This window comes from Euprymna scolopes, chromosome 12 (genome assembly GCF_053919585.1).
Source record: "Euprymna scolopes isolate OS-2025 chromosome 12, ASM5391958v1, whole genome shotgun sequence".
Taxonomy (NCBI): domain Eukaryota; kingdom Metazoa; phylum Mollusca; class Cephalopoda; order Sepiida; family Sepiolidae; genus Euprymna; species Euprymna scolopes.
In genome coordinates this window covers 145,348,336-145,375,001 of record NC_136493.1, presented here as the reverse complement: position 1 = coordinate 145,375,001, position 26,666 = coordinate 145,348,336, and the positions used below count along the sequence as shown (strand labels likewise).

Sequence of the window (26,666 nt, the reverse complement as noted above, 5' to 3'; positions counted from 1 at the left end):
TTAGATTCTACTTCTCACCCCAACACCCCGTGCAGAGCTATACAGCCTTGTCTCCAACGTTCCAACTCCCCGTCTGTCTCTCGTCTCTAACTATCTGTCTAACTTGAAATTTGTGTGCGCACGACCTCCAAATTCCTTTATTCAACAATTGGAGAGTACAGCGACTCGAATGTTTAGCAGCTGAGAGAACACATCGAAGTTAAGAGCTGGTGCGAATTGCGGCATTAGTGAAAAGGAGGCATGTCGATCTCTATTTGGATTACATTATCAACATCAGCTGATTTATTGACCTTTTCTTCAGATTTTTTTAATTAATAATTTTTTAATTATATTTCTTTATAATAGTTATTCTTTTAATAGTTATTCTTTTAATGGTTACTTTTTCACCGGGATTAATGATGATTAAAAAATAATTTTTTGATATTACTTCAAAGTATATATATATATATTTTTAAATATGAATAAAAGATTCATTTTTAAGACTAAGCAAACAGAATTTGATAAGATTGTTTTCGATTTTCATTTTCATTTATTAGTGTGACAAATTATGTACCGAAGCAGTATGTGAAACTTTCATGGAGTGGTGGTGGGCTAATTTTTTGATCAATTTTAATAATTTATCTTTCCAAAATGGTCTTCCAATTCACGTAAAATCAGAATATCAACTAAAACTTACCGGTCATCGCATTACTATTGAAGATAATTAGCTTTGAATAATTCAAAACCATATGGCGTTATAAACCTCGAAAAGCGCAACTTCTCCAATTTGTGAAGTCTAAGCTTTATTTTGATACCAAGATTATCATAATTGCCGGAGTCAACTTCAAGTTATAAAGGTTTAGTTCATATGACAAAAAAAAAAAACAAAAAAAACAAAAAAAAAACAGAACTAAAAGAAACAAAACAAAACAAAAATAATCAAACAAACAAAAACAAACACAAAAAGCAAAGAAACCATTGTGATTTTATTAAATCATTCGTTGACATCTATGCTGATGACACGACCATCTACGGCAACACATCAAAGGCTGTAAATGACAAAGTTCTCTCTGGTTCTCTCTCCTCTGATCTCGAGCGCATGGTTCAGTGGGGGAAGATGTGGCTGGTTACCTTTAATGCATCCAAAACCAAACTCCTATCGTTACATCATCAACGCTCTGATCCCCATGTGGCATCAATTGTGATGGATGGCTCTCGTCTGGGTGAGGCCCCGTGTTTTGACAGGCTTCTGGGTTTGACCTTTACTCCTGATCTGAAATGGAACACGTACATCAAGTCTGTTGCCATGGTCGCTGGAAAGATGGTGGGATCCTTCTACCGCTCCAGAAGATATCTCACTACTGATGCAATTCTCTATCTATATAAAAGCCAAGTACGTCCAAGGGTGGAATACTGTTGCCATATCTGGGCAGGAGCTGCTAAAAACAGCCTATTCTGCCTTGACAGAGTACAAAATAGACTTTGTGGCTTAGTGGGGATGCCCTTTTCTCTACCCTGCAACCTCTCTCCCACAGAAGAGACGTTGCGAGCCTATCCTTGTTTTATCGTTATTTCCATGGCAGGTGCTCATCTGAACTCTGGTCCCCCCTCGCCAATCTTTCACAAAAAACACCCGTCTAGCTGAATCCACTGTGAAAACTTTCCCCCACTCTATATCTGTGCCTAAATCAAAACGCGGATTCCATGAACAAAGCTTCTTTCTTAGAACTGCACGCCTGTGGAACTCTGTTCCGTCTACCTGCTTCCCACCTGACTACAACTTGGATGTCTTCAAGTCCAATGTTAACAAATTCCTAATGAACCGCCCCCTTAAATAAACACTTCATCAAATCTCCACACTAACGTAATGTACTTGCAATAACCCTTATCCCTGAGTGGCTTCCGGTTCTTGATAAGTGGTGATCACTGTGTAAAAAAAAAAAAAATCCTGACACATAAAAAAAAAACAAAAAAAAACGACGAACTTGAAAAGACATTGCTTTCGCCAGGTATTGCAATAAGCGTCACTTCATTTTTATGAGAAATATCACTTATTAAATCTTGTAGTCCGTTAAAAACGAACAAAAATTATAGCCCGTTGACTTAGAATGGACGCTTTATTCCAAGCTTCTACAGTAAATGTGATATTGTCTTTAACTGTGCATCAAACAGATACCATAATACTTAGTTTGCTGCACTTCATCATAACAAAGGTACATACAAAATTTCATCTCGGTAGTTTCCGAGAAAAACTGAAATGAGCAGACCAAGAGAAATATAATATGTACTAACAGTTCAGCCCAGCTTTGCTCGGGCCATATGTGTTGTTCATAACTTTATGTGCATATATATATATATATATATATATATATATATATATATATATATATATATATATATATTAAAAAGTTTGATTCGTGTCCATATAACCTACATCTAAAATTTCAAGTCTTTAGACCCAAAATTGGCGGAGGAGTTTAGTAGAGTCTGTAAAGGTCAACTCTTTCCACTTTGTACCTCTTGGAAGCCATTTGTTCGCTCCAAAATATATTAAAAACCTTGTTGCATGTCTGAATACCATTTATGTAAAATTTCAAATGTTTAGACCGAAAATTGACTGAATAGTTTGCTAGAGACCGAAAAGGTAAAATCTTTTTAATTTTGACCCCTTGGTAGCCAAATTCTCGGCCAAAAACCGATTAAAAAGGTTGCCCTACTTTATGTAAAATTTTAAAAGTTTAGACCCAAAAATGGCTGGGAGGTCCAATTTTTTTTTTAAACTTTTACCCCAATTTCGACCCCTTAACATTTATTGTTTTTGGCTCAAATCAAATTAAAAAGTTCGATCCATGTCAAGGAACCTATATCTAAAATTTCAATTGTTTAGACCCAAAATTGTCGGAGGAGTTTGGTAGAGTTTTCAAAGGTCAAATCGTTGACCCGTTGACAGCCAGATTTCTGGCTGAAAACTGATTAAAAAGATTTTCCCAAATCTCAATATCCTTTATGTCAAACCTCGAGTTTGTAACTGAAAATTGACAGAGTAATTTGGTAGGGAACCGTACACAGACAGACAGACGTTTTCACTTTTATATATAGACTAGACTTCTGGTCTGTAAAAAAACGCGCAAAAGTTATAGCCCGTTGACTTAGAATAAGTGTTTTATCAATGCTTTAATATGATTAACCTTATGCTCATTTTTGCATTAAATATTAACCCCTATTAATCCCTAACTGCGCATCGAATGAACACCATAATACTTAATTTGCTACACCTTATAATGAAGATCCATACAAAATTTCAACCAGATCGGTCAAGCAATTTCCGAGAAAAACTCTCAAGTAAATGTGGTATTGTGGTGACTAATCCCTATTAATCCCTATTAATCACTATTAATCACTAACTATGCATCCAACGAATACCATAATACTTAGTTCGCTACATCCTATCATAACAAGAGTCCATACAGAACTTCAGCTAGATCAGTGCAGTAGTTTACATGAAAATGTGAAACGGACAGACAGACAAACAGATAAACCAACTAAGAGAAATATAATATAGATGCTCCTCTCATAGAAAAGTATATTTGAAGTACAGATATTCAACATATTCCGTTCAAATTTTGAACAGCAAAATTATTTCATTCAAATTTACGTTGATGACCGATAATTTAACAGTTTTCCTTGTTATTGATTTGAACATACATATTTATTGGACAGTAAACATAACCTAATAAATTGAATTCATATGCTATGTTTGCATATACGGTGACCCCACTCCGCATGCAAAAACGGACAATTGTTAATAAAATGCAAAATCCTTTCCGCGATTCAATCATATTTAATGCAAATCAACTTCAGTCTATATCTGAATTGTACACCAAGTTTCAATTAGAAATGCCCAACAATCATTGATTTATCACCGTTCAAGGATATGCAAGAATACTTTGGTGATCATCTCATCAGAAGTGCAATCTGGAGTGGGTTATACACTTACCGGATCTTAACTCACAGATTTTTATCTGTGAGGTTTTGTCGTAAACAATGTCTCTCAAAACAACCCCAGACTATTCCTCAATTGAAGAGGACCATCATAGCCCACATCAGTTGCATCAAATTGTGCGTGCAACACAGAAGTGCACATCTGAATCGCATAAGTCAATGTCTTACTAGTTTTATCCCTCCGTGCTTTTTTCAATCTCTCATTCTGTGAGAGAAGAGTGCAATGACACATCATACGTATAAGGTTTCATAGGGAGCAACCCTAGTTGAAATAGGGGGCAGGATGGTCTGTTGTGTTATAGAAGATCCCATCCCTGTGTGTAGTTCAATGAATTGTTTTGAATGAATGAAGGATTGAAAAGCAAAAGGTCGTATAATAATGACGAAAACATACCGGTAGATATTAGTGAAAGAATGCAGATTTATTTACATAAATTTACATGAGAAATATTAAGGATATAAATAGAAAGAATAAGAGTTCGTTGAGAAATGAATAACGTTACTTGCGATTGAGGAGAGGCTGACGGGTTAGTCAGGAAAGCTGGTTGGTGGTCGATGCCACTGAAGCAGTCTCTGTTACACCTTGACTGCTTAAGGGTCCAGCGCAAAAGAGGGAGAGATAAGAAAGAAACAGGAAGTGACGTGGCTGTGTCCCTCTCCGGTCATCAGAGTTAAAGAGCGACAATTGAGTTAGCCTGGGAGTACTGTTTTGTGTCTGTGTATCCGTTGGTTGGGAATTGACATTCTCACAAATGTCTCTAATGATGCTTAAATAGAGGTGAAGGGGAGAAAATAACGAAATACCAAGTTCTTATGTATGACTTGAAAAGAAACTGGAATTCACAGGAAAATCTCTATCATTTCAGTAATCACATAAGCTACCAGGTTTATGAAAAACAAATTCAAAAATTACTCGGTTAATATACCGGTGAACCAAGTGCAAGAGCGATCTAAGCAATTGCACTTAAAGGGACAGTTAAAATCTTCAAAAGATTTCTCGATTGCAGTCACTGAAATAAATAGTGAATATCTAGTATCTGGTAGAATGCCACATTCCCAACAAAATAAGAAAATTAAAAAAAAAAAAATGAAAATTACCGAAGTTGTATCAATTCACTTGGGTTTCATCTATATTTCAAAACGTAATTGCAAGGTGCTATTTTAATAAAACTTATCTGTGGTTCCTCCGTGTCACTTGACTATGTGGATTGCTTCATACATGTGTGCATTTTTCAAAATATTTCAACTGTTTTCATTAACATTGTCGTTTTTAGTCGCGTGCAAACGACTCTATAAGTCACTCCGTTTTTCTATCTGTCCGTCGGTCTGTCGGTCAGTCTGTCCGTAACACTTTTGTGCTTGGCTTTTTTGGTTAAGATCAAAGGTCTGTTGTTAATAGATGCTGTTCTTAGCTTTTTAAGATCTATCCAAACATTTACTTAGACAGGATGTTAGTTAGGAGAGGAGAAGTAGACCTTATCTTGTCCCACATTCACTTGGCTAGGCCAGACAGACCATAAACTAGTTATGGCCTGGCTGAAGCTAGGAAATAGGCCTAAGTTAGTGGCTCACTGGAAGTTAAACACCTCCCTTCTGGAGATACAAGACTTCCAAGAGAAGCTAATAGAATTAATTCAAAAAGCACTAGTGGGGGGAAGTTACCGGGAGTAAGTGGTGGGTAGGTCTAAAAGCCAAAATTAGAACCTTCTCTGTCAAGTATGCCCAGTGCCTCGCACTAGATAAGGCCAAGACGAAGAAGAAGCTAGAGCAGAAACTAGCCTGGGCTACGGGGAGGGTGATAAGGTTAGTCAGGAACTAGCTAAGCAGGACCTTATGCGTGAGAATAGCGAGCATTATGAAAGTCATTATGAAGGCAATGAAGCAGTCAGCTCCAACACTGACGAACGTCGTGAAATTTCTAGGTGTGGCTCAAACAAGTACATCGCAAAGGTAAGACATCTGGATGGACGCACCCTGAAATCGACTCGGGAGATCTGCGAGGGGTTTCGAGAACATTTCGAGGAGCATTTTACGCAGCACCCTTATCTTCCGGTCCTTGAGTTTAGCAACTATTTGGCTGACTCCCCCCGCCTCGAGGCAGCTAGAGCGGCTAGTTGCGAGGGCCAGGTGATGGAATGGGAGGTTTTTACTGCGCTGAAGCAGGTCAGCTGTGACAGATCGCCGGGACTCGATGGTCTGCTATAAAAACTGTATTTGAGGCTGTCGCCCATGTTTCTGCCTCTTCTGACAGATGTGTTCAACCATTGGTTTGCTCAGGGATCCATCCCGGGGCAAGTCACCAAGGGAGTGATCATATTGCTGAGGAAAGGTGACGGGCGTGGTGGGGAAGAGTTAGACGATTACAGGCCTATAACTCTGCTAAATACAGAGTTGAAGATTTTGGCCAAGGTCCTGTCAAATCGGCTGCAGGTTCTTATCGGCGAGTTGGTTGAACTGGAACAGAACTACGCTGTGAAGGGGAGATCGATTCAGAATAACTTGCACCTGATCCGCACGATCCTAAAGGGAGGGATAGATGATAACACGGAAGCTGCACTGATCAACTTAGTTCAGTCCAAAGCTTTCGATAGGGTCGACCATCGTTTCTTGGCATCTGTCTTAGAAGCGCCAGTTTTAAACCGGACTTCTGCAAGTGGATCTTCGTGATGTATCAACAGCCCACAGCCATCATGTAAGTCAACGGAAAGCACTCAAAACCCTTTGTTATCTTTCGGTTGATTCGTCAGGGTTGTCCGCTGTCGCCCCTGCTCTATGGCCTGGCTTTGGAGCCCCTGCTCTGCAAGCTGAGACGTGAGAAGGCAAATTCACCTTTGATGTCACGGTCTTTGTGTTGAGCTTCAGAGACATCAAGATCGTGTCGGAGGTGCTCGCTCAGTATGAAAGAATTACATAAAACAAGACAAACCACAGCAAGTTGGTAGGACTGCGGTTGGGTGCCTGGAGTTGCAACGCCAACCTCCCGGAGCCCTTCAGCTGGATGGGTGGCCCGGTTCGGATCCTCGGCGTGTGGTTCGGACTAGATCTCCAGCTTGACAAAAAAAAACAAACTTTCCTTAAAGGGTAGAGCTGAGGCGTGAGCCACTTATGTCTTTCCTCTCATCCTTTACCGACTGACCATACTTCCCCTGCCTGCACAACACCTAACAGCTCTTGTCGAACTCTTGTCCTCGCTTCTTTGGGACAGAGGAAGACACTGGGTGAGCAGACAGGTCTGTATTCAACGTCCGTGTGAGGGAGGCTTGGGAATGCCGGATGAAGTGTCATCGAGATGCTGAAAGGCTGGCCTTCTTAAGCCACTATATGCAAGATGACCAACCGTGGCACCCTATGGTTACTGCCGCCTTCCCCGACCTCATTCTCGACCCTTCTATCAAGAGCCATCGCAGGCGACGGGGAGAATTTGCCTACATGAAAGAGTACCGAGCCACGCTAAAATGACTACCAAGGTCCAGCGACCTTGTGACTGCTACCCGTAGGGAACTCCACAGGGATCTAGTGAAGGGGGGTGCCGACGACCCGCTATACACGCATTTGGGTTGGCAGCAGAGTGAGATCCGCTCTGCGTGGAGCTGGGCGCCAGGTTCGAGTCATCTGAACAATTTGGAGTTCTCTCTGACCTGGCGATTGGCCCAAAATACACTTCCACGCAACAACATACAATGCAGTTCCGGGTTTTTGGAGTCGCCTGATTGTCCCCGTTGTGGGACAACGGTCATAGAAATGACTGATCATGCTTTCTTCGATTGCCGTGAACTCTGACGGTACTGGTCGTATGTCAGCGAGGTGGGGCTCGCATCGATCCTGAGCATTCTCACCCAATTACCGTACCCAATGTCGTGGACAACGTGAGGCCGCCGTGGGACTGGGAAAGACAAATGGTCTACGTTACGATCCTGGCTGTGGCGAGAATGGTGATTTGGATGTCGTGTCTGCAAGGTTGCCGGGGGGGGGGCGGTTGTCTTTTTCTGATCAGGATCTGATTGCTTTCTTTAAACACTAACTACGGGTGAAAATCAGATGTGATAGAAGAAGGGTGCATCGCACGGCATTTGACAGAAGATGGATACATGTAGCAAGTTTGTGTGTACGAAAAGGAGCCAAGTTGTAATATGTGTTCCCGGCCTTGGTGTGGAACGCACAGTTCCATAAAGTAAAATTAAAATAGTAGCCTCTCAGTTAGCTGAGTGTGTGTTCCATCCCTCCCCGATTAGGAAGCCTCCAAGATCCCCACCCCCTCCTTCTTGCAATTTTTGTTTTCACCCCCTCTTCTAAATTTCACCCATCTTGGAGAGAAAGAAATACAAACTAACCGCCATTCCTTACCCACAAAATTTTCTTTTCTCCATTCACCCCCATCTAGAGGGCATTCCCACTTAGAGACTGACCCGCAGAAGCGAGGTTCCTTTTACAAACCTAGTGAAACGGGCAGTCTATCAACTAGACGGGGTTGGGAGGGTCCTACTAATCTTTTTTTTTTTTTCACGCCGTCGACACAAATGAATTATTGTACCATTTTATTGTAATCTTTTTTTTTTGTTTTTACATATCAATAAAAAATGTTTTTAAAATTGGGAGCTAAGTAGGACGTCTCCCAGTATGGAAGGGTGAATGCGGTATTATGGTGAAAGAAGATACTAGTTAGGAAAAACTTTTGATTTTGTTTTAGTTCTGGAGTGACAAGGATGACAAACGACCCCCACAATCCCCCCTTTTGAGTTGGCCATGTGCCTAAGTTTTTTGTTCGTTGTCGATTTTCAATGTATTTTTAACATGAATAAAAGATTTAATATTTCAAAGTGTAGTATCTGTTCCGGCAGATACTGCAAGCAAAGACTATATGTGGGGGCAACCCCACATATAAGACCTTGGTCAATGTAGGGGCAACCTTTCATACCAATTGTCACTCTCCAGCTCCCCTACTCCCCAGGGAGCTGGTCCCCATTTCCCCTTCACTCCTCACATTAAAAATCGGCCTTGTGCCTAATTTGCTCGGTGGAGGAGTCAAATAAATACCAACCCCACATATAAGACCTGGGTCAATGTAGGGGCAACCCTTCGTACCAATTGTCACTATCCAGCTCCCCTACTCCCCAGGGAGCTGGTCCCCATTTCCCATTCACTCCTCCATTTAAAAATCGGCCTTGTGCCTAATTTGCTCGGTGGGGGAGCAAATAAATACACCCTTTTCTTGGCCTTTTGGCCAAGATCAAAGTGTAGTATCTGTTCTTACTACATGCTGTACTTATGCTTGTAACTTTTCCTTGGCCACATGGCTAAGATCAAAGTGTAGTATATGTTCTTAACAGATGCTGCACTTACATTTGTAACTTTTCCTTAGCATGGAAGGGTTTCCCCTTCCATGCTAAGGCATTTTTAGTCGCATGCAAGTCACTCCATCGGTTAGTCTGTAACACATTTACATTTTATTTATTTTTTTAAGCAAGGGGTATGGAGTAACATTTTTGTCCCCCGATTTATAAAGAGGGCCCTATGTTTCCAAATGATTGACGGATAATCGTCCATTAGTTTTTCCTGAAATAAATTTTGTCACAAATTATATTTTAATATATAAATGTGCAGAGTAAAAAAATTTTTTTCGAAAAAAAAAAAAAAAAAAAAGAAATTTTTTTTACTATGCACATTTATATATTACCGAAAAGGGGTAAAAAAAAAATGGCCAAAAATGACACTTTTTGTCCCGTAACATTTGATCCGTCCATTAGATTTTTCTGAAACTTGCCCAAAATGTAGAGGGCATTGTTCTTAATATAAATTCAGTATGGATGTCCCTGGCAAAAATCTGGTTTGCATTCCCCGGGGACTTTTAGTGCTGAAAACACCCTTTCTTCTAGCGTGTTTTTCATATTTCTCAACAAAAACTTGATATGTCTATATAGTGGTTTCCCATGTTGCTGAATGTAAATATACATGTTTTAAGTTGTGAAACTTCACTGTTTGTCCATTGTCACTGGTATTCGGCATTCAAAGTGGCTCATAAAGGGTCAAAAATGTACCAAAATTGCAAAAAATGACACGTTTTGACCCATAAATTTTGACCTATCCATTAGATTTTTCTGAAACTTGTCCAAAATGCGCAGGGCATTGTTCTTAATATAAATTCAGTATGGGTAACCCTAGCAAAACTCTGCTTTGCGTCCCCCAGGGACTTTTAGTGCTAAAAATGCCCTTTTTTTCATATTTCTCAATAAAAAACTTGATATGTATATCTATATAGTGCTTTCCCATGGTGCTGAATTCAAATATACATGTATTACGGTGTAAAACTGCATAGTTTGTCCATTGTCACTGGTATTCAGCATTCCAAGGGGCTTATAAGGGGTCAAAAATGTATCAAAATTGCAAATAATGACACTTTTTACCCCATAAATTTTTACCTATCCATTAGATTTTTCTGAAACTTGTCCAAAATGTAACTTTTCCTTGGCCACATGGCTAAGATCAAAGTGTAGTATCTGTTCTTAACCGATGCTGGACTTGTTTGTAACTAATAAGTAAATGTGTTACGGACGGACCGACCGAAAATAGTTTTTTTAAAATGCATACCACAGAATAGTTTTTTTTGTCATGTGCAAGCAACTCTATAAGTCACTCAGTCGGTCGGTTGGTCCGTAACACATGTACTTTTTATATCTTTTTATGTTTATTATATCACTATTTATTGTTTTTTTTTGTTTTTTTTTATTACATTTTCACCCCAAACAAGGCAAATTGCCACTTTGGTGTAGGGGGCTACTATCAGGGGCAACAACTACTGGGGTACTATGTAGGGATTTGGGCAGCAAGGTGTCGGTTCACGTTACACTTGAACTTCTGCACGTCAGTACTGTTGGGGAAGCAGGGACCTGGAATGGAATTCCAGAGTCTAGCGGTTCTGGGGAAGAAACTATTGGAGTAAAAAGATCTTTTACATCTAGGGATCTCTACAGTGTGGGGGTGGGATTTAGCAGCCTGTCGAGTTTGTCGAGGGTGCTCACGTCGTGGGGGCACAAGTGATTGCAGTTCGTCAGAGCATTCACCACTAAAATACTTGTAGAAAAGGCAGAGGGATGCAACATTTCGTCGATGGGACAGAGGCTGAAGCTTAGATGCCAGTTCAGGGCCTATCAGGTTTGCGACTCTCTTTTGAACCTTGTCAAGGAGCGAGAGACTAGTAGCAGATGCACCAGCCCAGATGTGGCCGCAGTACTCCATACATGGGCGAATGGTGGCCTTATAGAGGTACAGGATACTTTCGGGTGTTAGTAGTTTTCTAGCACGGTAGAGAGAGCCCACCTTTCTTGCAGCGGCCCTGGCAATGCCTTCAATGTAATTGTTCCAACTCATGTTTCCTGTGAACGTTAGGCCAAGGAGTTTGAAAGATGGACTCTCAGATAAAGAGTCGTTGGCCATTGCTATGGGTGGTAGAGAGGGTTTCTTGTAATTATTGAAGGAAACTAGTTTAGTCTTGGCAGCATTGAACGCGACCAACCACTTTTGTCCCCATTCCACTACAGATTGGAGGTCATCCTCTAGTGTTTCTGCCATTTCTTTAGAAATGTGTTCATTCGTCTTCCTGTCGTGTCTGCCATAGAGTGTAGTGTCATCAGCATATATACCCATCTCAGAGGCAATTTTGTCGGGGAGGTCATTTATGAATATCAGAAACAATAGAGGTCCAAGGATAGAACCCTGGGGCACCCCCGCATTTATATCATATTGTTTAGATGTACGACCGTCGAGGACAATCTGGATTTTTCTCTTATCTAAGAAGGATTTAATTATGTTAAGTATTCTACCAGTGATACCGTATGATCTGATTTTACTGAGGAGACCCTCATGCCATACCCTATCAAAAGCCTTAGATATATCTAGAGCTACCGCTCTGCCCTCCCCCGCTTTGTCCAGTGAATGGTATATACATTCAGAGATCACAGTTAGGATGTCTGCTGTGGAACGGGCTTGTCTAAATCCATATTGTTTGTCAGTCAGTAGTTTAGCATCTGTAAGATGATGGACTAGAGCATGGTTAATTATGGTCTCAAATATTTTGGCAAAAAGTGGGAGGAGGCTAATGGGGCGATAATTTGATGGGTCTGTCCTTTCGCCAGAATTCTTGAATACTGGTACAACAGAAGCAGTTTTCCAACAGCCCGGAAAGCAAGCTTCATTAAGGCATTTGTTGTAGAGTTTGGTTTTCGGGGTTCCTGAATATGAAAATAACGTTTCAAATTCCCTAAATCAAATCATTTTTGTAATATAAAGTGGGGGATCACTTTTCTGTATTAATTTAATATAAAATGATCACCCACTTTACAACCAGTCAGTCTCAGTGCCATTCAAGTCATTCTTCAGATCATTCAAGTTGTTTTTGAAGGATTCCAGTTATTTTTTAAGCATTCAAGTCATTCTTAAGGTCATTCAATTCATCCTTAAGTTCATTAAAGTCATTCTAAATCATTTACTTTTTCTTTATTTAAGTCATTTCAGCCCATTTTCGGTAATTTTAGTTTATCTTTAAGAATTTCATGTCAATCCTACATTCACGCATTCATTCATTACACGAGAGCATGCGACTAATGGCTATCGGCCTTGTTATTATGTCAATCCTCTCTTTGATTCCAATTTACCCTAGCCTTTTTTCAAAGATTTTCAGAGTTATTCCATAACTATTCCTAGTGCTCATACATTTATGCTATTATGATAACTGTTTTTTAGTCACTTCCATGTATTTATTTGATTTTTCGGCCTCCTTCAGTTTCACCCTGTGATTGTTGGGATGGCGAATTATACCCTTTGGACGATTGTTTTCTTGTAGACTATTATTACGTCCAGTTTTGCTAGGTTTTTATTTATCCGATATTAACCATTCTGTGACGGTGGTCTATTGGTTAACCTCACGAACTGACGATCTAGGTGTTCCAAGTCCGATTCCAATAAGTACCGGGTGTCTTTCTAGATAGAATTATGACTACAAAGATATCGGGGAAACCAATACCAACAATAGAATCTTCGGATTCATACGGGATGATGATGATGATGATGATGATGATGATGATGATGATGATGATGATGATGATGTTGTTTTTGAAGTTGCAGTATAAGAGCTAATCTTGATATAAACTGCAAGATCAATTCCTCTAACAAAAGGTTCGTCAACGAACGGAAAACAAAGCCCTTTTGTACATAACAAATTATATTTATTTAAGTGACCTACATCATTAAATGACCGAAAGTTGAAAGAAATAATAATAATAAAAAGGTCGGCTACTGAAAATATATTTTCAAGTGAAGAGAGCCTTGCTCAGTGTCTAGTCGACAGGAGAGAGGACGTTTTTCTTTGAAAAATCTTTTGGCTTCTCTGCAGTTTCCTAATTAGGGCTGCTCACCACAAGAGGAAAGAAGTATCATAGTTCATGATTGCTACATCAATACTTCAAGTTGCTATCGGTAGTCAATAAGGTGTGTCGGTTTAACAACTCATTGTGATACTCTTGGAACATTTGCATTTGGAATGGAACACCTGTCACCAAGCAATAAAACTTGGAGTGTAACGATATTGTTTCGTTCGTAATCCGTTCCCCCTTTTGCTCGTCTCTCTCTCTCTCTCTCTCTCTCTCTCTCTCTCTTAATTCGAAAGTAAAAAAAGAATGAGATAGAGCAGAGTTCATGTGCGCCTTGCCTAACTTTGGAATCTTCATAACGAACTTATAAATCTATACGGAATTTCGAACCGAACTCTTTATTTAATTCAGGGCGGTAGTTTGTTCTCGTTCCGTCAGTTATGACCGGGTAGAAGTCTTAAGTAATTCCTTATTACTTTTCTCAGCACTTTTATCTCGTAGAAAAAGAAATCTGTAACGAGTATTAAACCTCGTACTTCCGGAAAACTTGGTGGAAACGAAAAAGTGTTAATCATATTATTTGGATTTTGCAGGTTACTATTATCATCTTGAGTGCTTTTTTCACAAAGTTTCAGCCGATAAAACCTCTGACCTTCTTCAGGTGTATCTTGTCGAACTCGGGAATCTTCCTTGCAAGCTCTAAAATGTGCATAGAATTTCGAACGCAACTCTTTATTTAATCCACACTTTCATTTCGTCAGTCATAACTGAACAGACATCTTAATAATTCGCAATTGTATTTTGTCGTAAGCACTGAAACTTTCAACCTCCAAGAAGAGTGTAATTTTCAACTGATCTACTTTATCTATGGCAAAATGGGTGAAAACCCCTTTCGGAGAACCTTGAGTTCCCCACATTTTAGGCCCTTATGCCAAACTTACTCTGTACCAGATGTGTACTTGCCCTCATGGAGACATAAGTACGCATCTCAGTGAGGGCATATTTTTAAAGGTTGACGCTGTCGGCGCACGAGGATTGACAAGTGTTTACTAAACTCGGTTGAGTCAAAAATCATCCGAGGTCAGCCTTGCATGTTGACATCTGAATTTGAAAGACAAAACATGTGCGTTAAAACGTATGTTTCTCTTTCTCTTTCTTTCTTTCACTCTTCCTTTTCGCTGTCTTTCAATGGAGAAAGAGAGGAGAATTGAATTATATTGTAAAAGATAGTCGAAGCTGAGACCTTGACATGCATCGGTTAGTTAAAAAGTGACTTTTATATACGAGTGTAGATGTCGATTTCATCATTTATTACTACATATTATTACTATGCACCACACACACACACACACACACACACACACACACACACACACACACACACACACATATATTTATAGAAAGATAAAACAGTATTAAGTAATAATCAGTTTTAAATTACATCCAAGTTATCAATCCTTATCTTAACAATTTCGAAACATAATATCAAATCAGTACAGACATGAAATAATACAAGAGCAGCAAATGTGATTTTGTTAACGGAGGAAGTCGAGTGTTATATTTTTAAAATAACTTGGAAATATTTGAAAGTAAAATTTTTCCATGCCACATTCAGTAGATTATGTGCATTGTTTAAAAATTACCCAGGAAGTTATATAACACGAGGATTGAAATCAACACCAAGTAAAATGAGAAAATATATCTTCATTGATCAGTGAATATATTTTTTTAGAGTATGTCTATATAATCGAGGTTTAATATTTGGATTGGAAATCATTAGAAAAGGACGAGGGGAATTATATTTCAAAAATTATATGGTGATAGGCGGTAATACGATACGAGATTTTAAGGTAAGTCTATCTGAGGTAATATATGGTTGGAAAATATACTGCAAATTTTTCGATCAGTTAACTTTTTTACTTATGGGTATAAAATAAGAATATTTGTCTAGTTTGAAAGTCAGTTTTGATAAAGTATTGATCTTTTCCGCCCACGGTTTTTCTAATTAACTTTAACAGTCTGCCGCACATGTCTGCGTCTCCGTAACACGTCTTTTCCCAAATTAATGTCCGTTCTCTCCACGGTTCCTTTCATGCGTCTAGTATAGTCTCATTTACATAGAAATGGTGAGAGTTTGCGTTACTCACGCGTGATCGTCAAATATAAAAGCCTCTGCGAGTTGCCATTAAAAAAAAATTTTTCTTGTTAAGCGACCAAACCCTAAAAAGCACACACACACGCTATTCATGTAAGTTACGATTTTCCCTACACTCTCATTCCCTCATGGTCTCATGATCACAATCAGTGCAAGGGAGTAGTATTCATTTTTGTCAGATACTGCAAAGAGAAACGATGCAGGCTTCACCCTTATGCATACTCGCCTGTGGTTCAAGTTTCAACAGACACTCTATCAGTTGGGAGGCTACTGGCATCGAAATCATTGTTCAGCAGATTTGAATTTAGATAAATTAAACACTCGTTATCCCCAGAATCGCTTTCGTTACTCAATGATAATTTCGTCTATGATGAGGCACCCCATCAATTTTCACGGATTGTGGGCTGATCACTTTAGCAACACGATCAGTCCTGTTTTTGTCATGCACCTGCCACATGGGATCTTAACCCAAACGACGTCTCCTTTTTTATACTTCCTTCTAATCACCTCTGGATCAGGCAGTGAGTTAGCCTCAACGCCTATTATTCGGGCATGGTATTTATGTAGTATGTCAGCCAGCAAAGTAGAAGGTGAAACTTCATCCTTCGGGATGGCGTTGTGCCAGTAGACCGCTTCCAATATTGTACAATTCTTTCTGGCCTAAATAGTTCTATGGTATCGTTCTACAATTCCATTTCCACTCAACAAGTAGGCACAGCGAAACCACAAACGGACATCCTAGTTCTTCGCAAATTCACAAATGTCTTTACTTGTGAATGCAGGGTCGTTGTCATTCAGTATTTCCATTGGGAAGCCCCACTCAAGGAAAACGTTCTCCGACTAATGGATAACAGTGGTCGTATTTGACACTGCAGGAAGCTATAAACCGTGGTAGGATACATGAAGCTTCCATAGACCACATGAGATACCTAGCTGATTTAGACGAACGAAAAGAGCAAGAGATAGATGCAGTGAAATACAAGCATTGTAAACGATGTGGAGGCTCCCATCCAAGTGGAAAATGTCCAGCATGGGGTACCATATATTCAGCTTGTGCCAAAGTCTGTACCAACAAAAATAAGAAAGCACCAAGGCATGTGTCAACACTCACAACATGGAAGGAAGCAAATAGTAAACCAAGACGCCGAGAAATACAAAGGAACCAGTACAAGCATCAGAAGCACAGCAGCCGTGTACACTCAGTAATTGCCTTTCAGAGGGACTATGAAAAGATATTTAATAGGTTTGAACAAAAATGTCTTTTGATCCTATCCAAAAACAAAGTAACCATCGGACAGAGATATTCAAAAACCTTATAATCAAATTTCCCAATCTCTCAGGCACCCACTTTCTGAAAGCTGAAGTTGATACAGGAGTTGAAGTCAATACACTCCCGTTACATACCTTTCGGAAGATGTTCCCACACCTGATAAGTGCAGCAGGACAGCCACTCCCCGGTACAACAAAGGATGAACCAACTGTTTTAACAGCATATGATGGTTCTCACATTACACAGCACGGATCCATAAAAATACCTTGTTCACACAAAGATAAATGGAAGACTCAAGTTTTTTGTGACAACAGAAGGGTTTACTATCATAGGATTACCTTCGACCAGAGACCTTAAACTGGTAACTCTACATTGTGCGATCCAGGAAATTTCAGTTTCAATAAGATCCACACAGAATCTGGTAAATATGTACTCAGACCCTTTTGACAGTATCGGTAATTTTGAGAGTGAATATCATATTGTCTTGAAACCAGATAACTACTCTATTATACATTCACAGAGAAAATGTCCCATGCATATGAGGGAATAAATCCAGACTGAGTTGGAGAATATGGTAAAACAAGGTGTCATACGAAGAGTAATCGAGCCTACCAAATGGGTCAGCAGCTTGATTTATGTGCATAAAGGCAATGGAAAACTCCACTTGTTTTTAGATTCAAAAACTTTAAATAACCACATCATGAAATGTCATTACAAAATCCTTTCAATGAAAGAACTTGTACATAAACTCTTTGGTGCCAAATATTTTTCTAAATTGGATGCCAAAAATGGTTACTGGTCCATCAAACTCGATGCAGTCTCACAGCTGTTGACTACCTTCAACTCTTCTTGTGGAAGATTCTGTTTCCAACGGATGCCTTTTGGTTTGGTGATCTCTCAGGATGCATTTGTTCAGAAGATGGACATGATCCTGGAGAAGTGCCTTGGCACTCTAGGGCTGATCGATGATGTCATGGTTTTTGGAGGAACACAAGAAGAACATGACAAGAACCTTCACAATTTAATGAGGATTGCACAGAAGAATGGATTTTGTTTCAACCGTGAAAAGTGTGCAATCAATGAGAAACAGATTCAGTTTTTGGTACAATCTACGATCCAAATGGTATGCATTCTAAGCAAGGTAACAGGATAAAAATGTTACCTAGTCTATTGAACACGATCACCTGCAGGAGGCCGTTGAGAATCATCACATACATGGCACTTTTCATTCAACACCTGTCAGATCTCACATCACCATTGAGAGATCTCCTAAAAAAAAGAAGTGAAGTACCAGTGGATAGCAAATCACCAGAGATTCCTCCAGCAAATCAAGGATCTAATTTGCAAAGATATGTAGCTGTTGTACTTTGATCCTGCAAAGCAAACCGTCATCCAAGTCGACGCATCAAGTAGAGGACTTGGCGTAGCTCTCCTTCAGGAAGGAAACCCGATAGTATTTGCATCCAAATCTTTAATAGATACTGAACGACATAGAGCGGGAGCTCCTTGAAGCTTTGGCTGTGAACGATTTTGAACTTACATCTATGGAAGTGCGTTCCAGGTGGAAAGTGATCATAAGCCTCTGGAAATGATCAACTTCAAAAATTTGGTTGCAGCTCCACCTCGCCTCCAACGTATGCTGTTACGTTTGCAATGGTATGATATGATGATTGTATATCGCCTGGAAAAGATATGAACTTAAGTGGATGGATTCTCAAGGCTACCCAACAAAAAAGCTAAAGAAGCCATTGACTTGGACCTGAGGGTGGATGCTTCAATTTTCAACCCCAAAAAACTAGTTACTAGTTACACCAAGCAACAAATGGGGATGCCACACTATGTGAATTGAGGGGCATTATTTTAAGAGGTTAGCCTGACACACTCAGAGAAGTGGATAAAAATAAGAGACCTTATTGCCCTTATCGAGATAAGCTGTTGATTGAAAATGGAATATTATTATTATTATTATTTTTTTTTTTTTTTTACACAGTGATCACCACTTATCAAGGCCCGGAAGCCACTCAGGGATAAGGGTTATTGCAAGTACATTAAGTTAGTGAGGAGATTTGCTGAAGTGTTTACTTAAGGGGGCGGTTCATTAGGAATTTGTTAACATTGGACTTGAAGACATCCAAATTGTAGTCCGGAGGGAAGCAGGCAGACGGACCAGAGTTCCACAGGCGTGCAGTTCTAAGAAAGAAGCTTTGTTCATGGAATCCGCGTTTTGATTTAGGCACAGATATAGAATTGGGGAAATTTTTCACAGTGGATTCAGCTAGACGGGTGTTTCTCGTGAAAGATTGGCGAGGGGGGACGAGAGATTGGAGTTCAGACGAGCATCTGCCATGGAAATAACGATAAAACAAGGACAGGCTCGCAACGTCTCTTCTGTGGGAGAGAGGTTGCAGGGTAGAGAATAGGGCATCCCCCACTAAGCCAGGAAGTCTATTTTGTACTCTGTCAAGGCAGGATAGGCTGTTTTTAGCAGCTCCTGCCCAGATATGGCAACAGTATTCCATCCTTGGACGTACTTGGCTTTTATATAGATAGAGAATTGCATCAGTAGTGAGATATCTTCTGGAGCGGTAGAAGGATCCCACCATCTTTCCAGCGACCTTGGCAACAGACTTGATGTACGTGTTCCATTTCAGATCAGGAGTAAAGGTCAAACCCAGAAGCTTGTCAAAACACGGAGCCTCACCCAGACGAGACGAGAAATGAAACAATAATAATACCCAAATCAATGCAATAAGAGATATTACAATGAATAAATTATTACAATAAATAAATTATTACAAAGAATAAATTATTACAAAGAATAAATAACTAACGGATGAAGAAATGTAAACCCCAAGCAAAAAGTTGTGTTTTTTGTCATAGCATTTACAGGGACATAGACAACATAGTACAACAATGTACCATATGCCAGCAGCACTAAAAAACACAGAGTACTGAAACGTGGGGCCATGGCAGATAGTAACCACTGACTTATTTCACATTGAAGGTCTCAACTTTATGCTCATTGTGGACTATTATTCAAAGTTCCTATTTGAGATTGTTAAAAGAGTTCTCCAGTTATGAAGTTATCAAACTGACAAAGCAAACATTTGGAGAACAAGGGATTCCAGAGCGAGTGATAAGAGACAATAGTCTACACTTCAGCTCTATCCATTTCAAATAATTCGCAAAAAATGGGGCTTTGAACATCACACGTCTTCACCCAAGTTTCCACAGTGAAATGGTTTCACAGATCACTGTGCCTAGGCAGTGAAATCTGCATTCAAAACTTTTATACCAAAGGAAGCTAGCTGGGAACATTCCAGTTAAATACACCAACTAAAACACTAACTCTACAACAGTTCAAGCAACCATGTCTGGATATATCATCAAACCCCGGAAAAGCTTTAAAGATCGGACAGTTACTAATTGACATTTTATTTTGTATCATCGTTTCATAAAAATGTTCCTTTTCTTATCTTTTCATTGAAACAAGTATATGATAGTATGCAATCATTACCTCCCCTTAAAGAACTCTCTAATCAGCAGAGTTAAAGAGGTACAACCACTCCCGTTTGGGCAGGTTTTACGAAAAATAAAAAAACAGAGGTCATATCACAACTCGTTGACTATATCATGCATCTTGTAAATATATCATAGAGAATGCACATGAAATAAAAACGATTGACTTTTTATTATGTGGAAAGATTGTCAATATGAATGCTGCAACCAGCATAACAATGTTCCAAGCTGAAATGGCTAGCTGTCTGAGAGTCACTTCTTAAATAACCAGAAGCTAAATCTCATCAAACAACATCAACAATGTGGAGTGAAAACCATGTAAAACAGAGAGCTAAGCAGATTCTTCATCATATATATATATATATGTGGTCTAAACGAGATAACTTGATAATATTCGAAAGCAACAGGTGTAGTTCAATATCACTGAGAAGTAAATGTAATTCGTTAATGATCGAATATGTAATACATATATTTGGATGACAAAGCTACTGTGATTATTGAAAAAAAATTTTTTTTTGCTTTGGTGATACTATTGAAGCACGGGGTGGAGCAGCTGCTAGTGTGATTGCAAGAATTAGGGTTAAAGTGAATTTCAGGCAACTTTTAGCATTACTAACCAGCAGTGTTTTATTACTACTAACCAAGAGAAGAATCTATCAGACGTGTAGCATGATGTTTGTTAGTGAGCTGGCCTGTCAGGATTGAGATATAATAATAGAATGATAGAATGCATGTGTAATATGAGTCTTAAAGACAGGTTTAGTTCTGATGACCTCAGAAGAAAGATTAGATGTAGACAGTATAGGGAGATGTGTGCAGAAGAACAGGAAACTTCGGTGGTTTGTGAATTTTTTAAAAGAATAGATGAGAGTGCTTTCATTAGTAGATGTAGAAGAGTGGAAAGTCAGTTGGTAGGACAGGAGAAGGCCAAGAAAAACATGGGGGAAGTAAGAGGATGGATTTGAGAGAAAAATAAAGACTTGGCCAGGAATAGGTTCGTTTGGAAGTTAATTTTTAAACGCTATTGAACACATGCCAGTATGTAAAGCAGACGCTAATCTGATGATGATGATGATGATGATGATGATGATGATGATGATGATGTGTTACGTGAGTCTTAAAGACAGGTTTAGTTTTGAAGAATCCAGATGAAGATTAAATCTGGACAGTATAGGGAAATGTGTGCAGAAATGTAGACTTTTATAGTATGGTCACAATGAAAGAATAGATGAAAGTTCTTGGCTTAAAAGATGTATAACCGTTTATGTAGCAGGTTTAGTTCATATGGGAAGACCAAGAAAAACATGGGAGGAAGTGATAAAAATGGAGTCGAGGGAAAGAAGGATAAAGAAAGGTTATCTTGAGAGTCAAATTTAAAAAACCGAATATGATAATATGACACCTGTCTTTTAGTAGATCCACTTTAGATAAAAAAAAATTATATTTCAATTGATTATTGTTTTTTGTTTTTTTTGCATGTATTTAAAAAAATAGATGTTGGTTAATAGATAATAGAAAGAAAAAAAGATAGATCATACATATTTTTTAAATTGCTTTGGGTTGACAAGTTGCTGAATTTAAATAATGATCTATTTCAAGTAAAACATTTAAAAAAATTATATTTGAATTGCTACTTATGCGCATATGATATTGCAAAGATTTTCTGAAATATGAGAATGATACGATGGATATGTAATGTGAATCTTAAGGACAGACATAGATCTGATGACATAAGAGGAAGATTAGATGTGGACAGCATAGGGATATGTGCTTCATTATCTGGAGATATTGAAAGAATACCATCCATGCCATTGGAATTCGTCCTAGGTAGGTTGAATTGGCTTCCTCCACAGCAGGAAGTTTCAAAGGGAATATGAAATCCACAAGCGGTCTCTGGTCGCATGTATATCCAAATCAAGGGGAGATGACAACGTTAGGTTTTTGTAGTTTTTGCAGGAGGGTTTCAACGTCCTCTTATATAAAGCGCCTGGTATTCCCAAATGGTCACCCTTCTGGTACTGACGAGGCTCAACATTATTTAACTTCGGTGATCTAATGAAAACCAATATATCACTGTGATTGTGCTGTACATATTGAAAGAATGGTTAGATGTAGGGCAATTGAGGTAGCAGGGTTAGTTTGTAACGGAAAGTAAGAACACACATGGGAGGATATTATGAGGATGGATTTGTATAGGAAGAGGGTTAAATTGAAGACTTGGCCAGAGATATTTTGGTTTGGAGGTAAATTTGTCAAAAAAAAACCCCCAAAAAAACAAGAAAACGAACAGTACATGACAGCATATAAAGCAGATGTAGCATTGAAGATGTTGATAATGCTCGAAATTATGGAGTTTTCGGGCAATTTTGTATGATTGAGAATATAGAGGATGTAAATTGTAGAAGAAGGTCAGGAAACTAATTGCTGAAATAAGGAAACAGAATTCGGATTACAGTCTAAAATGGAATTCGATTAGCCCTACACTTTCTTCTTCTCTGCAATCTCTCTCTCACACGCGTTATGTTGCTAGTCTTATAAATACTATTATGGGTTATGTTCTTCGAAATTGTCAGAGGTATTCCCTGCTTCCTTTGTTCCAGCTTGTTTGATTCGTTGGTTTATTGGTCTCCATCAGTTTTATGCCTATGTAATACAGTTTCCTTGTCTTTCCAAAACTAAGTCCAATAGGTGTTACGTAGGATTTGTATAGTGTTCACAGTATAAGTGTTACGTGTGGTTTACATATATGTATTTTTAAATTATATATATATATATATATATATATATATATATATATATATATATATATATATATGAAATTAAGATGGAGGCAGAGAGACCGAGAGCCTCGACATTTCGCCTGTCTTATGTAAGCTTTCTAATTTGGTCAATCACGAGAGGGTCGAAATGTTTAGGGTTATATATATTAATAGGGGGGAGTCTTTATGTAAATTAAATATTTATATACATATATACAGTTTATGATGGTTGGAATATATATATATATATATATATGTATATATATATATATATATATATATATATATATATATATATATATATATATATATATATATAAAGTGGCGCCAAAAAGAAAATCTGCACTTGTTAGTCAAATATGAACAGGTAAAATTATAGAGGAATAAAAGGCAAATCAAATGAGGTATAGTTTGTTTAAATTTAGCTTAAATTTGCAGTTTTTGAAAAACTTACAAGTGTGGACTTTCTTTTTGGCGCAACTGTGTGTGACTCACACGAAAAGCCTCACAACAATACTTTCAAATGTATAGAATCACGCCCAAAGCAGAACGCATATCATTATAACCCCCAAGGTAATGTCTGCACATAACATTTGGTCTGCATTCAATAGGCTATTTTCCAGAAACAAAACAGACCCCCGACTGTGGCCTATTCTCGGTCACGGACCCAAATGCGGTCCGATACTGGTTAACCAGCTCCACATGTAAAGCTATCCCCTTCACAGATGACCCAAATGTGACCCGTACTCGTCCTTCGCAGGGGATCGTTCATTAGGTATCTCAGCGTAGTAGTATCCGTTGATCGATTTGGTCAGAGTCGATTTCACCTTCCGGTTGACATGCTGCGGTTTCGTCGATCTGTCACGCTGGACGTGAATAAATCTTATGCACACAAAAGAAAGACAGACTCGGTTAGTTATTCTACTGATTAATTCAAATAGATATACACAATATATACTTATATACAATTGTCAGTATTTTATCAGACTCCACTGATCCCCCCCAAAATAACAATAGATTGATTCCTCTCTCTCGAGATGGCGGTGGAAGGATGCAGGGAAGAGAAGAGGGATGACGACCCTTCAATGGTATTTGATTCTCTCAAAATCTCAGCTCGATCTACCAGTTTTCGGCGTGGGGGCTCGTTTATGTAGTGAGGTGACGGGATGGGTCGAGGCCGCTTCCTGGACCAATCGCAACTAATTACGTCACTTCAGGGGAAGCCCCATCTTCCTCGGTTGCACCTGCGATTGCAGGCCCGGTTCTCACGATCGAAAGGTTAACCCGTTACCTCTCGGTCTGGTAACTGCTCTCAGGGGCCAAACAACCCTGAGTCAGCACTTGTTGGCATCGAAAACGAAATTATGTTTCGTAACGTCTCTCAAAGTTGTCGCTTTCACAAAACAATAAAATTTATAACTCAAATCTTTCTTTCAGCAGAGTTTGGTTGCTGTCGTCCAGGCATACAATAATACTTAACAAATAAAACAATCATATCTTTCCGACATTCTCCTATGTTTCGGGAGTCTCAGTCTCCCCCTAGTATGGAGCCCAATCGCTCCCTAGGACGGTCACGTCACAGACGAACAATTACCATATACCCAAAGATGTTATCAACCGGGAAAGAAAGTGTTTTTTCCGTAGGTTTTCCGATAATGAATCGTTCTTGGAAGTGAATACAATTCAGAAAAGAGTAGGAAATTTGATTTGCATAATTGATGGTTTTCATATTACTCATTTGAACAAAATCAGAAAACGCATGTCGGACGATACTAAACACGGTCATCTTGAAGAGAAAGAAATCAGACGTGTTATTAACGAAACTTGTAATATGCCAATATTGCAAGCGTTCCTGAATCATTTAAATAGGAAAAGGAAAATGATGAATCTCATAGTTGTTAACTTAAAGAACAAATGGTATCGAGATTTTTACGGAGTAAATATTTAGAATACGGGTGTTACGGTAACTTACCAAAGCACACATAAACTTTCCCAGCTATATATATCCGCAGGTACTACTCTTAGATGAAGTCAATATTCCAGAAGACAGGCCAGACAACTGTATCAAACAGTATCACTGGTAACTCTTTCATTTCATTTGTATATGTTTTGTGCTACTGTCCTTTTGTTAATATACTTATCTATTCAATTCCTATCTTGTGTATTTTTTATGGTCCATAACAAGGTCCAAACTATTTGGTGTCGAGGACCTTTAAATACTCTTGGATATCCCCAAAGAATTACGTAAAAGTTGTAAATATTGGTTCAACATTCGGCGCGCGAGATTCTATTTTCGCCACACTTTGCTCTACTTAATGGTGCTTGGCAACCCACAAAAGAAAATCGAATAAAAAGTGTAACTAACGTACACTGAAACTGAACACGAGTCACTAAATTACGAGACTTATTTCTCGAATAAACATTATTTTTGAATAATACCTTAGGTAACAGATGTGTTGTTAAAACATTCGTGATTCCCTGAATAAGAAATTAAATTTTTTTTATTCCAATTAAATTTTTATCGTAATAAATGTTTATTTAAGTTTAATCATAGAAATGACACATTGCCTTTAAAAACGGAACAGCAAAACTGACACATTGCCTTTAAAAACGGAACAGCAAAACTGACACATTGCCTTTAAAAACGGAACAGCAAAACTGACACATTGCCTTTAAAAACGGAACAGCAAAACTGACACATTGCCTTTAAAAACGGAATAGCAAAAATGACACATTGCCTTTAAAAACGGAACAGCAAAAATGACACATTGCCTTTAAAAACGGAACAGCAAAAATGACACATTGCCTTTAAAAACGGAACAGCAAAAATGACACATTGCCTTTAAAAACAGAACAGCAAAAATGACACATTGCCTTTAAAAATGGAATAGCAAAAATGACACATTGCCTTTAAAAACGGAATAGCAAAAATGACACATTGCCTTTAAAAACGGAACATCAAAAATGACACATTGCCTTTAAAAACGGAACAAGAAAAATGACACATTGCCTTTAAAAACGGAACAGCAAAAATAAAGAATGAAATAACTTCAGCTTTATTTACAGGTTGGCACTTCAAAAGTTTAAGGAGAAAAACTCGCATTAGAAAAAGAAACGGAAATCAGACAGAAAAACTCGAATAAATTCTCTTTCTAAATTCAACAAGAGTAAAGAAATTTGCTTTAACTGACAAACAAGAGTAAAATTAGTGAAAATTAAAAATGTTTTCTAATAAAACACGATCTGGGTGCAATTTTACATATTCTTCGGACGAGGATATAACATTTTACTCCTATTTTAGAAGTTACGAAGATTTATATACGCTACAGTGCGTGAATTAAGTACGAAGGTTCATTTACTACTTGGAAAACTAGGCAATGTGTAACACACCAAAGTTATGCACTATATCTTACACTGTAATATAGGCCATGAAAGTTGTTAAACTTCTTACAGAACGTTTTAGTCCTAAAACTCCAATCTTTCATAAGAGATTAAAATGGATAAATTAAACTAGAAGATTACACTACATCAGTGTCAATCGTAAAAGTCATTACGACCATTTCAAACCGTCAAAATTGTGTGTAAGTAGGGGTTCGTGTCAGTCAAATATACTGAACCTA

The 26,666-nt window shown here is 38.5% G+C and overlaps 1 protein-coding gene and 1 pseudogene across 1 annotated transcript in view; one reads left to right on the top strand and one right to left on the bottom strand.

Moving 5' to 3' along the window:
• LOC145291527 (uncharacterized) overlaps positions 1–26,666 on the bottom strand; it is a 1,250,821-nt gene that overhangs the window by 1,203,733 nt on the left and 20,422 nt on the right. The window lies entirely within an intron of this gene.
• LOC145291692 (U2 spliceosomal RNA) lies at positions 9,182–9,399 on the top strand (annotated as a pseudogene).